The 21,403-nt window shown below is 34.6% G+C and overlaps 1 protein-coding gene across 1 annotated transcript in view; it reads right to left on the bottom strand.

Moving 5' to 3' along the window:
- Positions 1-21,403, bottom strand: part of LOC143244255 (breast cancer anti-estrogen resistance protein 3 homolog) — a 95,275-nt gene that overhangs the window by 32,700 nt on the left and 41,172 nt on the right. The window lies entirely within an intron of this gene.

Below are 21,403 nucleotides of genomic sequence, written 5' to 3'. Positions count from 1 at the left end.
TCAAACAGTCATCTAGTCCCAATTCTTTTTTATGTTGTTGTCATTCAAACAGTCATCTAGTCCCAATCATTCAGTCATCTTTTTTATGTTGTTGTCATTCAAACAGTCATCTAGTCCTAAACAGTTTGTATATTGTTGTCACTAAAACAGTCATCTAGTCCTAAAACTTGTATGTTGTTGTAACTCAAACAGTCATCTAGTCCTAAAACTTTTGTATGTTGTTGTCACTCAAACAGTCATCTAGTCCCATCTCTTGTATGTTGTTGTCATTCAAACAGTCATCTAGTCCTAAACACTTTTCTATGTTGTCACTCAAACATTCATCTAGTCCTAAAAACTTTGTTTGTTGTTGTCACTCAAAAAGTCATCTAGTCCTAAAACTTTTGTATGTTGTTGTCACTCAAACAGTCATCTAGTCCTAACAACTGTTTGTAGTTGTCACTCAAACAGTCATCTAGTCCTAAAACTTTTGTATGTTGTTGTCACTCAAACAGTCATCTAGTCCTAACTCTTTTTTGTATGTTGTTGTCATTCAAACAGTCATCTAGTCCTAAACAATTTTGTGTGTTGTTATCACTCAAACAGTCATCTAGTCCTAAAACTTGTATGTTGTTGTCACTCAAACAGTCATCTAGTCCTAAATCTTTTTTATGTTGTTGTCATTCAAACAGTCATCTAGTCCTAAACACTTTTTATGTTGTTGTCACTCAAACAGTCATCTAGTCCTAAAATTTCTTTTGTTGTTGTCACTCAAACAGTCATCTAGTCCTAAAACTTCTATGTTGTTGTCACTCAAACAGTCATCTAGTCCCAACTCTTTTGTATGTTGTTGTCATTCAAACAGTCATCTAGTCCTAAACACTTTTGTATGTTGTTGTCACTCAAACAGTCATCTAGTCCCAACTCTTTTGTATGTTGTTGTCATTCAAACAGTCATCTAGTCCCAACACTTTTGTATGTTGTTGTCATTCAAACAGTCATCTAGTCCTAAGCATTTTTTGTATGTTGTTGTCACTCAAACAGTCATCTAGTCCCAACACTTTTGTATGTTGTTGTCATTCAAACAGTCATCTAGTCCTAAACACTTTTTTGTATGTTGTTGTCACTCAAACAGTCATCTAGTCCTAAGCACTTTTGTATGTTGTTGTCACTCAAACAGTCATCTAGTCCTAAAAATCTTGTATGTTGTTGTCATTCAAACAGTCATCTAGTCCCAACTTTTTTTTTTGTACAGTCATCTTTTTTGTATGTTGTTGTCATTCAAACAGTCATCTAGTCCTAAACCCTTTTTGTATGTTGTTGTCACTCAAACAGTCATCTAGTCCTAAAACTTTTGTATGTTGTTGTCACTCAAACAGTCATCTAGTCCCAATTCTTTTTTATGTTGTTGTCATTCAAACAGTCATCTAGTCCTAAACAGTTTTGTATGTTGTTGTCACTCAAACAGTCATCTAGTCCTAAAACTTGTATGTTGTTGTCACTCAAACAGTCATCTAGTCCTAAACACTTTTTGTATGTTGTTGTCACTCAAACAGTCATCTAGTCCCAACTCTTGTATGTTGTTGTCATTCAAACAGTCATCTAGTCCTAAACACTTTTCTATGTTGTTGTCACTCAAACAGTCATCTAGTCCTAAAAAATTTGTTTGTTGTTGTCACTCAAACAGTCATCTAGTCCTAAAACTTTTGTATGTTGTTGTCACTCAAACAGTCATCTAGTCCTAAAACTTGTATGTTGTTGTCACTCAAACAGTCATCTAGTCCTAAACACTTTTCTATGTTGTCACTCAAACATTCATCTAGTCCTAGCAATTTCTTTGTTGTTGTCACTCAAACAGTCATCTAGTCCTAAAACTTTTATGTTGTTGTCACTCAAACAGTCATCTAGTCCCAACTCTTTTGTATGTTGTTGTCATTCAAACAGTCATCTAGTCCTAAATCTTTTGTATGTTGTTGTCACTCAAACAGTCATCTAGTCCTAAACTCTTGTATGTTGTTGTCACACAGTCATCTAGTCCCAACTCTTTTGTATGTTGTTGTCATTCAAACAGTCATCTAGTCCTAAACACTTTTGTATGTTGTTGTCACTCAAACAGTCATCTAGTCCTAAAACTTGTATGTTGTTGTCACTCAAACAGTCATCTAGTCCTAAAACTTTTGTATGTTGTTGTCACTCAAACAGTCATCTAGTCCCAATTCTTTTTTTATGTTGTTGTCATTCAAACAGTCATCTAGTCCTAAACAGTTTTGTATATTGTTGTCACTCAAACAGTCATCTAGTCCTAAAACTTGTATGTTGTTGTCACTCAAACAGTCATCTAGTCCTAAAACTTTTGTATGTTGTTGTCACTCAAACAGTCATCTAGTCCCAAACAGTTTTGTATGTTGTTGTCACTCAAACAGTCATCTAGTCCTAAAACTTGTATGTTGTTGTCACTCAAACAGTCATCTAGTCCTAAAACTTTTGTATGTTGTTGTCACTCAAACAGTCATCTAGTCCCAACTCTTGTATGTTGTTGTCATTCAAACAGTCATCTAGTCCTAAACACTTTTGTATGTTGTTGTCACTCAAACAGTCATCTAGTCCTAAAAAAATTGTTGTTGTTGTCACTCAAACAGTCATCTAGTCCAAAACTCTTGTATGTTGTTGTCACTCAAACAGTCATCTAGTCCTAAACACTTTTGTATGTTGTCACTCAAACATTCATCTAGTCCTAAAAATTTGTTTGTTGTTGTCACTCAAACAGTCATCTAGTCCTAAAACTTTTATATGTTGTTGTCATTCAAACAGTCATCTAGTCCTAAAACTTTTATGTTGTTGTCACTCAAACAGTCATCTAGTCCCAACTCTTGTATGTTGTTGTCACTCAAACAGTCATCTAGTCCTAAAACTTTTGTATGTTGTCACTCAAACAGTCATCTAGTCCCAACTCTTTTTTTATGTTGTTGTCATTCAAACAGTCATCTAGTCCTAAACACTTTTCTATGTTGTCACTCAAACATTCATCTAGTCCTAGCAATTTCTTTGTTGTTGTCACTCAAACAGTCATCTAGTCCTAAAACTTTTATGTTGTTGTCACTCAAACAGTCATCTAGTCCCAACTCTTTTGTATGTTGTTGTCATTCAAACAGTCATCTAGTCCTAAACACTTTTGTATGTTGTTGTCACTCAAACAGTCATCTAGTCCCAACTCTTTTGTATGTTGTTGTCATTCAAACAGTCATCTAGTCCTAAGATCTTTTTGTATGTTGTTGTCACTCAAACAGTCATCTAGTCCTAAACTCTTGTATGTTGTTGTCAAACAGTCATCTAGTCCCAACTCTTTTGTATGTTGTTGTCATTCAAACAGTCATCTAGTCCTAAACACTTTTGTATGTTGTTGTCACTCAAACAGTCATCTAGTCCTAAAACTTGTATGTTGTTGTCACTCAAACAGTCATCTAGTCCTAAAACTTTTGTATGTTGTTGTCACTCAAACAGTCATCTAGTCCCAATTCTTTTTTTTATGTTGTTGTCATTCAAACAGTCATCTAGTCCTAAACAGTTTTGTATATTGTTGTCACTCAAACAGTCATCTAGTCCTAAAACTTGTATGTTGTTGTCACTCAAACAGTCATCTAGTCCTAAAACTTTTGTATGTTGTTGTCACTCAAACAGTCATCTAGTCCCAAACAGTTTTGTATGTTGTTGTCACTCAAACAGTCATCTAGTCCTAAAACTTGTATGTTGTTGTCACTCAAACAGTCATCTAGTCCTAAAACTTTTGTATGTTGTTGTCACTCAAACAGTCATCTAGTCCCAACTCTTGTATGTTGTTGTCATTCAAACAGTCATCTAGTCCAAAACACTTTTGTATGTTGTTGTCACTCAAACAGTCATCTAGTCCTAAAAAATTGTTGTTGTTGTCACTCAAACAGTCATCTAGTCCAAAACTCTTGTATGTTGTTGTCACTCAAACAGTCATCTAGTCCTAAACACTTTTTTGTATGTTGTCACTCAAACAGTCATCTAGTCCTAAAAATTTGTTTGTTGTTGTCACTCAAACAGTCATCTAGTCCTAAAACTTGTATGTTGTTGTCATTCAAACAGTCATCTAGTCCTAAAACTTTTATGTTGTTGTCACTCAAACAGTCATCTAGTCCCAACTCTTGTATGTTGTTGTCACTCAAACAGTCATCTAGTCCTAAAACTTTTGTATGTTGTCACTCAAACAGTCATCTAGTTCCAACTCTTTTTTATGTTGTTGTCATTCAAACAGTCATCTAGTCCTAAACACTTTTCTATGTTGTCACTCAAACATTCATCTAGTCCTAGCAATTTCTTTGTTGTTGTCACTCAAACACTCATCTAGTCCTAAAACTTCTATGTTGTTGTCACTCAAACAGTCATCTAGTCCCAACTCTTTTGTATGTTGTTGTCATTCAAACAGTCATCTAATCCTAAGCACTTTTGTATGTTGTTGTCACTCAAACAGTCATCTAGTCCCAACTCTTTTGTATGTTGTTGTCATTCAAACAGTCATCTAGTCCTAAGATCTTTTATATATTGTTGTCACTCAAACAGTCATCTAGTCCTAAACTCTTGTATGTTGTTGTCACACAGTCATCTAGTCCCAACTCTTTTTTGTATGTTGTTGTCATTCAAACAGTCATCTAGTCCTAAACATTTTTGTATGTTGTTGTCACTCAAACAGTCATCTAGTCCTAAGCACTTTTGTATGTTGTTGTCACTCAAACAGTCATCTAGTCCTAAAACTTTTGTATGTTGTTGTCATTCAAACAGTCATCTAGTCCCAACTTTTTTTGTATGTTGTTGTCATTCAAACAGTCATCTAGTCCTAAAACTTTTGTGTGTTGTTGTCACTCAAACAGTCATCTAGTCCTAAAACTATTGTATGTTGTTGTCACTCAAACAGTCATCTAGTCCCAATTCTTTTTTTTTATGTTGTTGTCATTCAAACAGTCATCTAGTCCTAAACAGTTTTGTATATTGTTGTCACTCAAACAGTCATCTAGTCCTAAAACTTGTATGTTGTTGTCACTCAAACAGTCATCTAGTCCTAAACACTTTTACGTGTTGTTGTCACTCAAACAGTCATCTAGTCCTAAAACTTGTATGTTGTTGTCACTCAAACAGTCATCTAGTCCAAAAACTTTTGTATGTTGTTGTCACTCAAACAGTCATCTAGTCCTAAAACTTTTGTATGTTGTTGTCACTCAAACAGTCATCTAGTCCTAAACACTTTTCTATGTATGTTGTCACTCAAACATTCATCTAGTCCTAGCAATTTCTTTGTTGTTGTCACTCAAACAGTCATCTAGTCCTAAAACTTCTATGTTGTTGTCACTCAAACAGTCATCTAGTCCCAACTCTTTTGTATGTTGTTGTCATTCAAACAGTCATCTAGTCCTAAACACTTTTATGTTGTTGTCACTCAAACAGTCATCTAGTCCCAACTCTTGTATGTTGTTGTCACTCAAACAGTCATCTAGTCCTAAACACTTTTGTATGTTGTCACTCAAACAGTCATCTAGTCCTAAAAAATTTGTTTGTTGTTGTCACTCAAACAGTCATCTAGTCCTAAAACTTTTGTATGTTGTTATCACTCAAACAGTCATCTAGTCCTAAAACTTGTATGTTGTTGTCACTCAAACAGTCATCTAGTCCTAAAAAACTTTTGTATGTTGTTGTCACTCAAACAGTCATCTAGTCCTAAAACTTTTGTATGTTGTTGTCACTCAAACAGTCATCTAGTCCTAAACACTTTTCTATGTTGTCACTCAAACATTCATCTAGTCCTAAGCAATTTCTTTGTTGTTGTCACTCAAACAGTCATCTAGTCCTAAAACTTTTGTATGTTGTTGTCATTCAAACAGTCATCTAGTCCTAAAACTTGTATGTTGTTGTCACTAAAACATTCATCTAGTCCTAAAAATTGTTATGTTGTTGTCACTCAAACAGTCATCTAGTCCTAAACACTTTTGTATGTTGTTGTCACTCAAACAGTCATCTAGTCCCAAACTTTTGTATGTTGTTGTCATTCAAACAGTCATCTAGTCCTAAACACTTTTGTATGTTGTTGTCACTCAAACAGTCATCTAGTCCCAACACTTTTTGTATGTTGTTGTCATTCAAACAGTCATCTAGTCCTAAAACTTGTATGTTGTTGTCACTCAAACAGTCATCTAGTCCTAAAACTTTTGTATGTTGTTGTCACTCAAACAGTCATCTAGTCCCAATTCTTTTTTTATGTTGTTGTCATTCAAACAGTCATCTAGTCCTAAACAGTTTGTATATTGTTGTCACTCAAACAGTCATCTAGTCCTAAAACTTGTATGTTGTTGTCACTCAAACAGTCATCTAGTCCTAAAACTTTTGTATGTTGTTGTCACTCAAACAGTCATCTAGTCCCAATTCTTTTTTTTTATGTTGTTGTCATTCAAACAGTCATCTAGTCCTAAACAGTTTTGTATATTGTTGTCACTAAAACAGTCATCTAGTCCTAAAACTTGTATGTTGTTGTCACTCAAACAGTCATCTAGTCCTAAACACTTTTACGTGTTGTTGTCACTCAAACAGTCATCTAGTCCTAAAACTTGTATGTTGTTGTCACTCAAACAGTCATCTAGTCCTAAAACTTTTGTATTTTGTTGTCACTCAAACAGTCATCTAGTCCTAAAACTTTTGTATGTTGTTGTCACTCAAACAGTCATCTAGTCCTAAACACTTTTTCTATGTTGTCACTCAAACAGTCATCTAGTCCTAACAATTTCTTTGTTGTTGTCACTCAAACAGTCATCTAGTCCTAAACAATTTCTTTGTTGTTGTCACTCAAACAGTCATCTAGTCCTAAAACTTTGTATGTTGTTGTCACTCAAACAGTCATCTAGTCCCAACTCTTTTGTATGTTGTTGTCACTCAAACAGTCATCTAGTCCTAAAACTTTTGTATGTTGTTGTCACTCAAACAGTCATCTAGTCCTAAACACTTTTCTATGTTGTCACTCAAACAGTCATCTAGTCCTAAGCAATTTCTTTGTTGTTGTCACTCAAACACTCATCTAGTCCTAAAACTTTTATATGTTGTTGTCATTCAAACAGTCATCTAGTCCTAAAACATGTATGTTGTTGTCACTAAAACATTCATCTAGTCCTAAAACTTGTACGTTGCTGTCACTCAAACAGTCATCTAGACCCAATTCTTTTTTATGTTGTTGTCATTCAAACAGTCATCTAGACCCAATTCTTTTTTATGTTGTTGTCATTCAAACAGTCATCTAGTCCCAATTCTTTTTTTATGTTGTTGTCATTCAAACAGTCATCTAGTCCTAAAACTTGTATGTTGTTGTAACTCAAACAGTCATCTAGTCCTAAAACTTTTGTATGTTGTTGTCACTAAAACAGTCATCTAGTCCCATCTCTTGTATGTTGTTTTCATTCAAACAGTCATCTGGTCCTAAACACTTTTCTATGTTGTCACTCAAACATTCATCTAGTCCTAAAAATTTTGTATGCTGTTGTCACTCAAACAGTCATCTAGTCCTAACACTTTTGTATGTTGTCACTCAAACATTCATCTAGTCCTAAAATTTCTTTGTTGTTGTCACTCAAACACTCATCTAGTCCTAAAACTTGTATGTTGTTGTCACTCAAACAGTCATCTAGTCCCAACTCTTTTGTATGTTGTTGTCATTCAAACAGTCATCTAATCCTAAGCACTTTTGTATGTTATTGTCACTCAAACAGTCATCTAGTCCCAACTCTTTTGTATGTTGTTGTCATTCAAACAGTCATCTAATCCTAAGATCTTTTATATATTGTTGTCACTCAAACAGTCATCTAGTCCTAAACTCTTGTATGTTGTTGTCACACAGTCATCTAGTCCCAACTCTTTTGTATGTTGTTGTCATTCAAACAGTCATCTAATCCTAAGCATTTTTGTATGTTATTGTCTCTCAAACAGTCATCTAGTCCTAAGCACTTTTGTATGTTATTGTCACTCAAACAGTCATCTAGTCCTAAAACTCTTGTATGTTGTTCTCATTCAAACAGTCATCTAGTCCCAACTTTTTTGTATGTTGTTGTCATTCAAACAATCATCTAGTCCTAAACCCTTTTGTGTGTTGTTATCACTCAAATATTCATCTAGTCCTAAAACTATTGTATGTTATTGTCACTCAAACAGTCATCTAGTCCCAATTCTTTTTTATGTTGTTGTCATTCAAACAGTCATCTAGTCCTAAACAGTTTTGTATATTGTTGTCACTAAAACAGTCATCTAGTCCTAAAACTTGTATGTTGTTGTAACTCAAACAGTCATCTAGTCCTAAACACTTTTACGTGTTCTTATCACTCAAACAGTCATCTAGTCCTAAAACTTGTATGTTACTGTCACTCAAACAGCCATCTAGTCCAAAAACTCGTGTATTTTGTTGTAACTCAAACAGTCATCTACTCCTAAAACTTTTGTATGTTGTTGTCACTCAAACAGTCATCTAGTCCTAAACACTTTTCTATGTTGTCACTCAAACATTCACCTAGTCCTAGCAATTTCTTTGTTGACGTCACTCAAACACTATTCTAGTCCTAAAACTTATATGTTGTTGTCATTCAAACAGACATCTAGTCCTAAAACATGTATGTTGCTGTCACTAAAACATTCATCTAGTCCTAAAACTTGTACGTTGCTGTCACTCAAACAGTCATCTAGACCCAATTCTTTTTTATGTTGTTGTCATTCAAACAGTCATCTAGACCCAATTCTTTTTTATGTTGTTGTCATTCAAACAGTCATCTAGACCCAATTCTTTTTTATGTTGTTGTCATTCAAACAGTCATCTAGTCCTAAACAGTTTGTATATTGTTGTCACTAAAACAGTCATCTAGTCCTAAAACTTGTATGTTGTTGTAACTCAAACAGTCATCTAGTCCTAAAACTTTTGTATGTTGTTGTCACTAAAACAGTCATCTAGTCCCATCTCTTGTATGTTGTTTTCATTCAAACAGTCATCTAGTCCTAAACACTTTTCTATGTTGTCACTCAAACATTCATCTGGTCCTAAAAACTTTGTTTGTTGTTGTCACTCAAAAAGTCATCTAGTCCTAAAACTTTTGCATGTTGTTGTCACTGAAACAGTCATCTAGTCCTAACAACTGTTTGTAGTTGTCACTCAAACAGTAATGTCGTCCTAAAACTTTTGTATGTTGTTGTCACTCAAACAGTCATGTAGTTCCAACTCTTTTGTATGTTGTTGTCATTGAAACAGTCATCTAGTTCTAAACAATTTTGTGTGTTGTTATCACTCAAACACTCACCTAGTCCTAAAACTTGTACGTTGCTGTCACTCAAACAATCATGTAGACCTAAATCTTTTTTATGTTGTTGTCATTCAAACAGTCATCTAGTCCTAAACAGTTTTCTATATTGTTGTCACTAAAACAGTCATCTAGTCCTAAAAGTTGTATGTTGTTGTAACTCAAACATTCATCTAGTCCTAAACACTTTTATGTGTTGTTATCACTCAATCAGTCATCTAGTCCCAACTCTTGTATGTTGTTGTCTCTCAAACAGTCATCTGGTCCTAAACACTTTTCTATGTTGTCACTCAAAGATTCATCTAGTTCTAGCAATTTCTTTGTTGTCATCACTCAAACACTCTTCTAGTACTAAAACTTATATGTTGCTGTAACTCAAACAGTCATCTAGTCCTAAGCACTTTTGTATGTTATTGTCACTCAAAAGTCATCTAGTCCCAACTCTTTTGTATGTTGTTGTCATTCAAACAGTCATCTAATCCTAACAACTTTTGTATGTTATTGTCACTCAAACAATCATCTAGTCCTAAAACTCTTGTATGTTGTTCTCATTCAAACAGTCATCTAGTTCCAACACTTTTGTATGTTGTTGTCATTCAAACACTCACCTAGTCCTAAAACTTGTACGTTGCTGTCACTCAAACAGTCATCTAGACCCAATTCTTTTTTATGTTGTTGTCATTCAAACAGTCATCTAGTCCTAAACAGTTTGTATATTGTTGTCACTAAAACAGTCATCTAGTCCTAAAACTTGTATGTTGTTGTAACTCAAACAGTCATCTAGTCCTAAAACTTTTGTATGTTGTTGTCACTCAAACAGTCATCTAGTCCCATCTCTTGTATGTTGTTTTCATTCAAACAGTCATCTAGTCCTAAACACTTTTCTATGTTGTCACTCAAACATTCATCTGGTCCTAAAAACTTTGTTTGTTGTTGTCACTCAAAAAGTCATCTAGTCTTAAAACTTTTGTATGCTGTTGTCACTCAAACAATCATCTGGTCCTAAACACTTTTTATACTGTCACTCAAACATTCAACTAGACCTAAAAATTTGTTTGTTGTTGTCACTATAACAGTCATCTAGTCCTTAAACTTTTGCATGTTGTTGTCACTCAAACAGTCATCTAGTCCTAACAACTGTTTGTTGTTGTCACTCAAACAGTCATGTCGTCCTAAAACTCTTGTATGTTGTTGTCATTCAAACAGTCATGTAGTTCCAACTCTTTTGTATGTTGTTGTCATTGAAACAGTCATCTAGTTCTAAACAATTTTGTGTGTTGTTGTCATTCAAACACTCATCTAGTCCTAAACAGTTTTGTATATTGTTGTCACTAAAACAGTCATCTAGTCCTAAACAGTTTTGTATATTGTTGTCACTAAAACAGTCATCTAGTCCTAAAACTTGTATGTTGTTGTAACTCAAACAGTCATCTAGTCCCAACTCTTGTATGTTGTTGTCTCTCAAACAATCATCTGGTCCTAAACACTTTTCTATGTTGTCACTCAAAGATTCATCTAGTCCTAGCAATTTCTTTGTTGTCATCACTCAAACACTCTTCTAGTACTAAAACTTATATGTTGCTGTCACTCAAACAGTCATCTAGTCCCAACTCTTTTGTATGTTGTTGTCATTCAAACAGTCATCTAATCCTAAGCACTTTTGTATGTTATTGTCACTCAAACAGTCATCTAGTCCCAACTCTTTTGTATGTTGTTGTCATTTAAACAGTCTTCTAATCCTAAGCCCTTTTGTATGTTATTGTCACTCAAACAGTAATCTAGTCCTAGAAACTTTTGTATGTTGTTGTCACACAGTCATCTAGTCCCAACTCTTTTGTATGTTGTTGTCATTCAAACACTCATCTAATCCTAAGCACTTTTGTATGTTATTGTCTCTCAAACAGTCATCTAGTCCCAACCCTTTTCTATATTGTTGTCATTCAAACACTCATCTAATCCTAAGCACTTTTGTATGTTATTGTCACTCAAACACTCACCTAGTCCTATAACTTGTACGTTGCTGTCACTCAAACAGTCATTTAGACCCAATTCTTTTTTATGTTGTTGTCATTCAAACAGTCATCTAGTCCTAAACAGTTTTGTATATTGTTGCCACTAAAACAGTCATCTAGTCCTAAAACTTGTATGTTGTTGTAACTCAAACAGTCATCTAGTCCTAAAACTTTTGTATGTTGTTGTCACTCAAACAGTCATCTAGTCCCATCTCTTGTATGTTGTTTTCATTCAAACAGTCATCTAGTCCTAAACACTTTTCTATGTTGTCACTCAAACATTCACCTGGTCCTAGCAATTTCTTTGTTGTCGTCACTCAAACAGTCATCTAGTCCTAAAACTTCTATGTTGTTGTCACTCAAACAGTCATCTAGTCCCAACTCTTTTTTATATGTTGTTGTCATTCAAACAGTCATCTAGTCCTAAGCACTTTTGTATGTTGTTGTCACTCAAACAGTCATCTAGTCCCAACTCTTTTTTGTATGTTGTTGTCACTCAAACAGTCATCTAGTCCTAAACTCTTGTATGTTGTTGTGTCAAACAGTCATCTAGTCCCAACTCTTTTGTATGTTGTTGTCATTCAAACAGTCATCTAGTCCTAAGCACTTTTGTATGTTGTTGTCACTCAAACAGTCATCTAGTCCCAACCCTTTTGTATGTTGTGGTCATTCAAACAGTCATCTAATCCTAAGCACTTTTGTATGTTATTGTCACTTAAACAGTCATCTAGTCCCAACTCTTTTTTATGTTGTTGTCATTCAAACAGTCATCTAGTCCTAAACAGTTTTGTATATTGTTGTCACTCAAACAGTCATCTAGTCCTAAAACTTGTATGTTGTTGTCACTCAAACAGTCATCTAGTCCTAAACACTTTTATATGTGTTGTCACTCAAACAGTCATCTAGTCCCAACTCTTGTATGTTGTTGTCACTCAAACAGTCATCTGGTCCTAAACACTTTTCTATGTTGTCACTCAAACATTCATCTAGACCTAAAAATTTATTTGTTGTTGTCACTCAAACAGTCATCTAGTCCTAAAACTTTTGTATGTTGTTGTCACTCAAACAGTCATCTTGTCCTAAACACTTTTGTGTCTTGTTATCACTCAAACACTCACCTAGTCCTAAAACTTGTATGTTGTTGTCACTCAAACATTCATCTAGTCCTAAAACTATTGTATGTTGTTGTCACTCAAACAGTCATCTAGTCCCAACTCTTTTTTATGTTGTTGTCATTCAAACAGTCATCTAGTCCTAAACAGTTTTGTATATTGTTGTCACTAAAACAGTCATCTAGTCCTAAAACTTGTATGTTGTTGTAACTCAAACAGTCATCTAGTCCTAAACACTTTTATGTGTTGTTGTCACTCAAACAGTCATCTAGTCCCAACTCTTGTATGTTGTTGTCACTCAAACAGTCATCTGGTCCTAAACACTTTTCTTTGTTGTCACTCAAACATTCATCTAGTCCTAAAAATTTGTTTGTTGTTGTCACTCAAACAGTCATCTAGTCCTAAAACTTTTGTATGTTGTTGTCACTCAAACAGTCATCTAGTCCTAACAACTGTTTGTTGTTGTCACTCAAACAGTCATCTAGTCCTAAAACTCTTGTATGTTGTTGTCACTCAAACAGTCATCTAGTTCCAACTCTTTTGTATGTTGTTGTCATTCAAACAGTCATCTAGTCCTAAACACTTTTGTGTGTTGTTATCACTCAAACACTCACCTAGTCCTAAAACTTGTACGTTGCTGTCACTCAAACAATCATCTAGTCCTAAATCTTTTGTATGTTGTTGTCACTCAAACAGTCATGTAGTTCCAACTCTTTTTTATGTTGTTGTCATTCAAACAGTCATCTAGTGCTAAATAGTTTTGTATATTCTTGTCAGTAAAACAGTCATCTAGTCCTAAACACTTTTATGTATTGTTATCACTCAAACAGTCATCTAGTCCCAACTCTTGTATGTTGTTGTCACTCAAACAGTCATCTGGTCCTAAACACTTTTCTATGTTGTCACTCAAACATTCATCTAGTCCTAAAAATTTTGTTTGTTGTTGTCACTCAAACAGCCATCTAGTCCTAAAAACTTTTGTATGTTGTTGTCACTCAAACAGACATCTAGTCCTAAAACTTTGTATGTTGTTGTCACTCAAACAGTCATCTAGTCCAAAAACTCGTGTATGTTGTTGTAACTCAAACAGTCATGTACTCCTAAAACTTTTGTTTGTTGTTGTCACTCAAACAGTCATCTAGTCCTAAAACTTTTGCATGTTGTTGTCACTCAAACAGTCATCTAGTCCTAACACTTGTTTGTTGTTGTCACTCAAACAGTCATCTAGTCCTAAAACTTTTGTATGTTGTTGTCACTCAAACAGTCATCTAGTCCTAAAACTTTTGTATGTTGTTGTCACTCAAACAGTCATCTAGTCCTAAAACTTTTGTATGTTGTCACTCAAACAGTCATCTAGTCCTAACAATTTCTTTGTTGTTGTCACTCAAACAGTCATCTAGTCCTAAAACTTTGTATGTTGTTGTCACTCAAACAGTCATCTAGTCCCAACTCTTTTGTATGTTGTTGTCATTCAAACAGTCATCTAGTCCTAAACTTTTGTATGTTGTTGTCACTCAAACAGTCATCTAGTCCCAACTCTTTTGTATGTTGTTGTCATTCAAACAGTCATCTAGTCCTAAAACTCTTTTATATGTTGTTGTCACTCAAACAGTCATCTAGTCCTAAACTCTTGTATGTTGTTGTCAAACAGTCATCTAGTACTTTTGTATGTTGTTGTCACTCAAACAGTCATCTAGTCCTAAACTTTTTTTGTATGTTGTTGTCACTCAAACAGTCATCTAGTCCTAAAAACTTTTGTATGTTGTTGTCACTCAAACAGTCATCTAGTCCTAAAACTCTTGTATGTTGTTGTCATTCAAACAGTCATCTAGTCCCAACTTTTTTGTATGTTGTTGTCATTCAAACAGTCATCTAGTCCTAAAACTTGTATGTTGTTGTCACTCAAACAGTCATCTAGTCCTAAAACTTTTGTATGTTATTGTCATTCAAACAGTCATCTAGTCCTAAACAGTTTTGTATATTGTTGTCACTAAAACAGTCATCTAGTCCTAAAACTTGTATGTTGTTGTAACTCAAACAGTCATCTAGTCCTAAAACTTTTGTATGTTGTTGTCACTCAAACAGTCATCTAGTCCCAATTCTTTTTTATGTTGTTGTCATTCAAACAGTCATCTAGTCCTAAACACTTTTCTGTGTTGTCACTCAAACATTCATCTAGTCCTAGCAATTTCTTTGTTGTTGTCACTCAAACAGTCATCTAGTCCTAAAACTTGTATGTTGTTGTCACTCAAACAGTCATCTAGTCCCAACTCTTTTGTATGTTGTTGTCATTCAAACAGTCATCTAGTCCTAAGATCTTTTGTATGTTGTTGTCACTCAAACAGTCATCTAGTCCTAAAACTTTTGTATGTTGTTGTCACTCAAACAGTCATCTAGTCCCAACTCTTTTGTATGTTGTTGTCATTCAAACAGTCATCTAGTCCTAAACACTTTTGTGTGTTGTTGTCACTCAAACAGTCATCTAGTCCTAAAACTTGTATGTTGTTGTCACTCAAACAGTCATCTAGTCCTAAAACTTTTGTATGTTGTTGTCACTCAAACAGTCATCTAGTCCCAATTCTTTTTTATGTTGTTGTCATTCAAACAGTCATCTAGTCCTAAACAGTTTTGTATGTTGTTGTCACTCAAACAGTCATCTAGTCCTAAAACTTGTATGTTGTTGTAACTCAAACAGTCATCTAGTCCTAAACACTTTTATGTGTTGTTGTCACTCAAACAGTCATCTAGTCCTAAAACATTTGCATGTTGTTGTCACTCAAACAGTCATCTTGTCCTAACAACTGTTTGTTGTTGTCACTCAAACAGTCATCTAGTCCTAAAACTTTGTATGTTGTTGTCACTCAAACAGTCATCTAGTCCCAACTCTTTTTGTATGTTGTTGTCATTCAAACAGTCATCTAGTCCTAAACACTTTTATGTGTTGTTGTCACTCAAACAGTCATCTAGTCCCAACTCTTGTATGTTGTTGTCACTCAAACAGTCATCTGGTCCTAAACACTTTTCTATGTTGTCACTCAAACATTCATCTAGTCCTAAAAATTTTTGTATGTTGTTGTCACTCAAACAGTCATCTAGTCCTAACACTTTTTGTATGTTGTCACTCAAACAGTCATCTAGTCCTAACAATTTCTTTGTTGTTGTCACTCAAACAGTCATCTAGTCCTAAAACTTTGTATGTTGTTGTCACTCAAACAGTCATCTAGTCCCAACTCTTTTGTATGTTGTTGTCATTCAAACAGTCATCTAGTCCTAAGCACTTTTGTATGTTGTTGTCACTCAAACAGTCATCTAGTCCCAACTCTTTTGTATGTTGTTGTCATTCAAACAGTCATCTAGTCCTAAATCTTTGTATGTTGTTGTCACTCAAACAGTCATCTAGTCCTAAACTTTTGTATGTTGTTGTCAAACAGTCATCTAGTCCCAACTCTTTTGTATGTTGTTGTCACTCAAACAGTCATCTAGTCCTAAGCACTTTTGTATGTTGTTGTCACTCAAACAGTCATCTAGTCCTAAAACTCTTGTATGTTGTTGTCATTCAAACAGTCATCTAGTCCCAACTTTTTTGTATGTTGTTGTCATTCAAACAGTCATCTAGTCCTAAACCCTTTTGTGTGTTGTTGTCACTCAAACAGTCATCTAGTCCTAAAACTTTGTATGTTGTTGTCACTCAAACAGTCATCTAGTCCCAATTCTTTTTTATGTTGTTGTCATTCAAACAGTCATCTAGTCCTAAACAGTTTTGTATATTGTTGTCACTCAAACAGTCATCTAGTCCTAAAACTTGTATGTTGTTGTCACTCAAACAGTCATCTAGTCCTAAACACTTTTGTATGTTGTTGTCACTCAAACAGTCATCTAGTCCTAAAACTTGTATGTTGTTGTCACTCAAACAGTCATCTAGTCCAAAAACTTTTGTATTTTGTTGTTGTCACTCAAACAGTCATCTAGTCCTAAAACTTTTGTATGTTGTTGTCACTCAAACAGTCATCTAGTCCTAAACACTTTTCTATGTTGTCACTCAAACATTCATCTAGTCCTAGCAATTTCTTTGTTGTTGTCACTCAAACAGTCATCTAGTCCTAAAACTTTTGTATGTTGTTGTCATTCAAACAGTCATCTAGTCCTAAAACTTTTGTATGTTGTTGTCACTCAAACAGTCATCTAGTCCTAAAACTTGTATGTTGTTGTCACTCAAACAGTCATCTAGTCCTAAAACTTTTTTATGTTGTTGTCATTCAAACAGTCATCTAGTCCCAATTCTTTTTTATGTTGTTGTCATTCAAACAGTCATCTAGTCCCAAAACTTTTTTTTATGTTGTTGTCATTCAAACAGTCATCTAGTCCTAAACAGTTTGTATGTTGTTGTCACTCAAACAGTCATCTAGTCCTAAAACTTTTGTATGTTGTTGTCACTCAAACAGTCATCTAGTCCCATCTCTTGTATGTTGTTGTCATTCAAACAGTCATCTAGTCCTAAACACTTTTCTATGTTGTCACTCAAACATTCATCTAGTCCTAAAAATTTTGTATGTTGTTGTCACTCAAACAGTCATCTAGTCCTAAAACTCTTTTGTATGTTGTTGTCATTCAAACAGTCATCTAGTCCCAACTTTTTTGTATGTTGTTGTCACTCAAACAGTCATCTAGTCCTAAAACTTTTGTATGTTGTTGTCACTCAAACAGTCATCTAGTCCTAAAACTATTGTATGTTGTTGTCACTCAAACAGTCATCTAGTCCCAACTCTTTTTTATGTTGTTGTCATTCAAACAGTCATCTAGTCCTAAACAGTTTTGTATATTGTTGTCACTAAAACAGTCATCTAGTCCTAAAACTTGTATGTTGTTGTCACTCAAACAGTCATCTAGTCCTAAACACTTTTACGTGTTGTTGTCACTCAAACAGTCATCTAGTCCTAAAACTTGTATGTTGTTGTCACTCAAACAGTCATCTAGTCCAAAAACTCTTGTATTTTGTTGTCACTCAAACAGTCATCTAGTCCTAAAACTTTTGTATGTTGTTGTCACTCAAACAGTCATCTAGTCCTAAACACTTTTCTATGTTGTCACTCAAACATTCATCTAGTCCTAAAATTTCTTTGTTGTTGTCACTCAAACACTCATCTAGTCCTAAAACTTATATGTTGTTGTCATTCAAACAGTCATCTAGTCCTAAAACTTGTATGTTGTTGTCACTCAAACAGTCATCTAGTCCTAAAACTTGTATGTTGTTGTCACTCAAACAGTCATCTAGTCCCAAAACTTTTTTTATGTTGTTGTCACTCAAACAGTCATCTAGTCCCAATTCTTTTTTTATGTTGTTGTCACTCAAACAGTCATCTAGTCCCAATTCTTTTTTTTATGTTGTTGTCATTCAAACAGTCATCTAGTCCTAAACAGTTTGTATGTTGTTGTCACTCAAACAGTCATCTAGTCCTAAAACTTGTATGTTGTTGTCACTCAAACAGTCATCTAGTCCTAAAACTTTTGTATGTTGTTGTCACTCAAACAGTCATCTAGTCCCATCTCTTGTATGTTGTTGTCATTCAAACAGTCATCTAGTCCTAAACACTTTTCTATGTTGTCACTCAAACAGTCATCTAGTCCTAAAAATTTTGTATGTTGTTGTCACTCAAACAGTCATCTAGTCCTAACACTTTTGTATGTTGTCACTCAAACAGTCATCTAGTCCTAGCAATTTCTTTGTTGTTGTCACTCAAACAGTCATCTAGTCCTAAAACTTCTATGTTGTTGTCACTCAAACAGTCATCTAGTCCCAACTCTTTTGTATGTTGTTGTCATTCAAACAGTCATCTAGTCCTAAAATCTTTTGTATGTTGTTGTCACTCAAACAGTCATCTAGTCCTAAACTCTTGTATGTTGTTGTCACTCACAGTCATCTAGTCCCAACTCTTTTGTATGTTGTTGTCATTCAAACAGTCATCTAGTCCTAAACATTTTTGTATGTTGTTGTCACTCAAACAGTCATCTAGTCCTAAGCACTTTTGTATGTTGTTGTCACTCAAACAGTCATCTAGTCCTAAAACTCTTGTATGTTGTTGTCATTCAAACAGTCATCTAGTCCCAACTTTTTTTGTATGTTGTTGTCATTCAAACAGTCATCTAGTCCTAAACCTTTTGTGTGTTGTTATCACTCAAACAGTCATCTAGTCCTAAAACTTTTGTATGTTGTTGTCACTCAAACAGTCATCTAGTCCCAATTCTTTTTTATGTTGTTGTCATTCAAACAGTCATCTAGTCCTAAACAGTTTTGTATATTGTTGTCACTCAAACAGTCATCTAGTCCTAAAACTTGTATGTTGTTGTCACTCAAACAGTCATCTAGTCCTAAACACTTTTGTACGTGTTGTTATCACTCAAACAGTCATCTAGTCCTAAAACTTGTATGTTGTTGTCACTCAAACAGTCATCTAGTCCTAAAAACTCGTGTATTTTGTTGTCACTCAAACAGTCATCTAGTCCTAAAACTTTTGTATGTTGTTGTCACTCAAACAGTCATCTAGTCCTAAACACTTTTTTGTATGTTGTCACTCAAACATTCATCTAGTCCTAGCAATTTCTTTGTTGTTGTCACTCAAACAGTCATCTAGTCCTAAAACTTGTATGTTGTTGTCATTCAAACAGTCATCTAGTCCTAAAACTTGTATGTTGTTGTCACTCAAACAGTCATCTAGTCCTAAAACTTGTATGTTGTTGTCACTCAAACAGTCATCTAGTCCCAATTCTTTTTTATGTTGTTGTCATTCAAACAGTCATCTAGTCCCAATTCTTTTATGTTGTTGTCATTCAAACAGTCATCTAGTCCCAATTCTTTTTTTATGTTGTTGTCATTCAAACAGTCATCTAGTCCTAAACAGTTTGTATGTTGTTGTCACTCAAACAGTCATCTAGTCCTAAAACTTGTATGTTGTTGTCACTCAAACAGTCATCTAGTCCTAAAACTTTTGTATGTTGTTGTCACTCAAACAGTCATCTAGTCCCAACTCTTGTATGTTGTTGTCATTCAAACAGTCATCTAGTCCTAAACACTTTTTCTATGTTGTCACTCAAACATTCATCTAGTCCTAAAACTTTGTTTGTTGTTGTCACTCAAACAGTCATCTAGTCCTAAAACTTTTGTATGTTGTTGTCACTCAAACAGTCATCTAGTCCTAACAACTGTTTGTTGTTGTCACTCAAACAGTCATCTAGTCCTAAAACTTTTGTATGTTGTTGTCACTCAAACAGTCATCTAGTTCCAACTCTTTTGTATGTTGTTGTCATTCAAACAGTCATCTAGTTCTAAACAATTTTGTGTGTTGTTGTCACTCAAACAGTCATCTAGTCCTAAAACTTGTATGTTGTTGTCACTCAAACAGTCATCTAGTCCTAAAACTTTTTTATGTTGTTGTCATTCAAACAGTCATCTAGTCCTAAACAGTTTTCTATATTGTTGTCACTCAAACAGTCATCTAGTCCTAAAGTTTGTATGTTTTTGTAACTCAAACAGTCATCTAGTCCTAAACACTTTTTATGTTGTTATCACTCAAACAGTCATCTAGTCCCAACTCTTGTATGTTGTTGTCACTCAAACAGTCATCTAGTCCTAAACACTTTTCTATGTTGTCACTCAAACATTCATCTAGTTCTAGCAATTTCTTTGTTAGTCACTCAAACACTCATCTAATCCTAAAACTTGTATGTTGTTGTCACTCAAACAGTCATCTAGTCCTAAGCACTTTTGTATGTTATTGTCACTCAAACAGTCATCTAGTCCCAACTCTTTTTTGTATGTTGTTGTCATTCAAACAGTCATCTAGTCCTAACAACTTTGTATGTTGTTGTCACTCAAACAGTCATCTAGTCCTAAAACTCTTGTATGTTGTTCTCATTCAAACAGTCATCTAGTTCCAACACTTTTGTATGTTGTTGTCATTCAAACACTCACCTAGTCCTAAAACTTGTACGTTGCTGTCACTCAAACAGTCATCTAGACCCAATTCTTTTTTATGTTGTTGTCATTCAAACAGTCATCTAGTCCTAAACAGTTTGTATATTGTTGTCACTAAAACAGTCATCTAGTCCTAAAACTTGTATGTTGTTGTAACTCAAACAGTCATCTAGTCCTAAAACTTTTGTATGTTGTTGTCACTCAAACAGTCATCTAGTCCCATCTCTTGTATGTTGTTTTCATTCAAACAGTCATCTAGTCCTAAACACTTTTCTATGTTGTCACTCAAACATTCATCTGGTCCTAAAAACTTTGTTTGTTGTTGTCACTCAAAAAGTCATCTAGTCCTAAAACTTTTGTATGTTGTTGTCACTCAAACAATCATCTGGTCCTAAACACTTTTTTATACTGTCACTCAAACATTCAACTAGACCTAAAAATTTGTTTGTTGTTGTCACTATAACAGTCATCTAGTCCTAAAACTTTTGCATGTTGTTGTCACTCAAACAGTCATCTAGTCCTAACAACTGTTTGTTGTTGTCACTCAAACAGTCATGTCGTCCTAAAACTCTTGTATGTTGTTGTCATTCAAACAGTCATGTAGTTCCCAACTCTTTTGTATGTTGTTGTCATTCAAACAGTCATCTAGTCCTAAACAATTTTGTATGTTGTTGTCATTCAAACAGTCATCTAGTCCTAAACAGTTTTTGTATGTTGTTGTCACTCAAACAGTCATCTAGTCCTAAACAGTTTTGTATATTGTTGTCACTAAAACAGTCATCTAGTCCTAAAACTTGTATGTTGTTGTCACTCAAACAGTCATCTAGTCCCAACTCTTGTATGTTGTTGTCACTCAAACAGTCATCTAGTCCTAAACACTTTTCTATGTTGTCACTCAAACATTCATCTAGTCCTAGCAATTTCTTTGTTGTTGTCACTCAAACAGTCATCTAGTCCTAAAACTTGTATGTTGTTGTCACTCAAACAGTCATCTAG

Source organism: Tachypleus tridentatus, chromosome 2 (genome assembly GCF_004210375.1).
Source record: "Tachypleus tridentatus isolate NWPU-2018 chromosome 2, ASM421037v1, whole genome shotgun sequence".
In the NCBI taxonomy this organism is placed as follows: Eukaryota; Metazoa; Arthropoda; class Merostomata; order Xiphosura; family Limulidae; genus Tachypleus; species Tachypleus tridentatus.
This window is presented reverse-complemented; position numbering and strand designations above follow the sequence as displayed.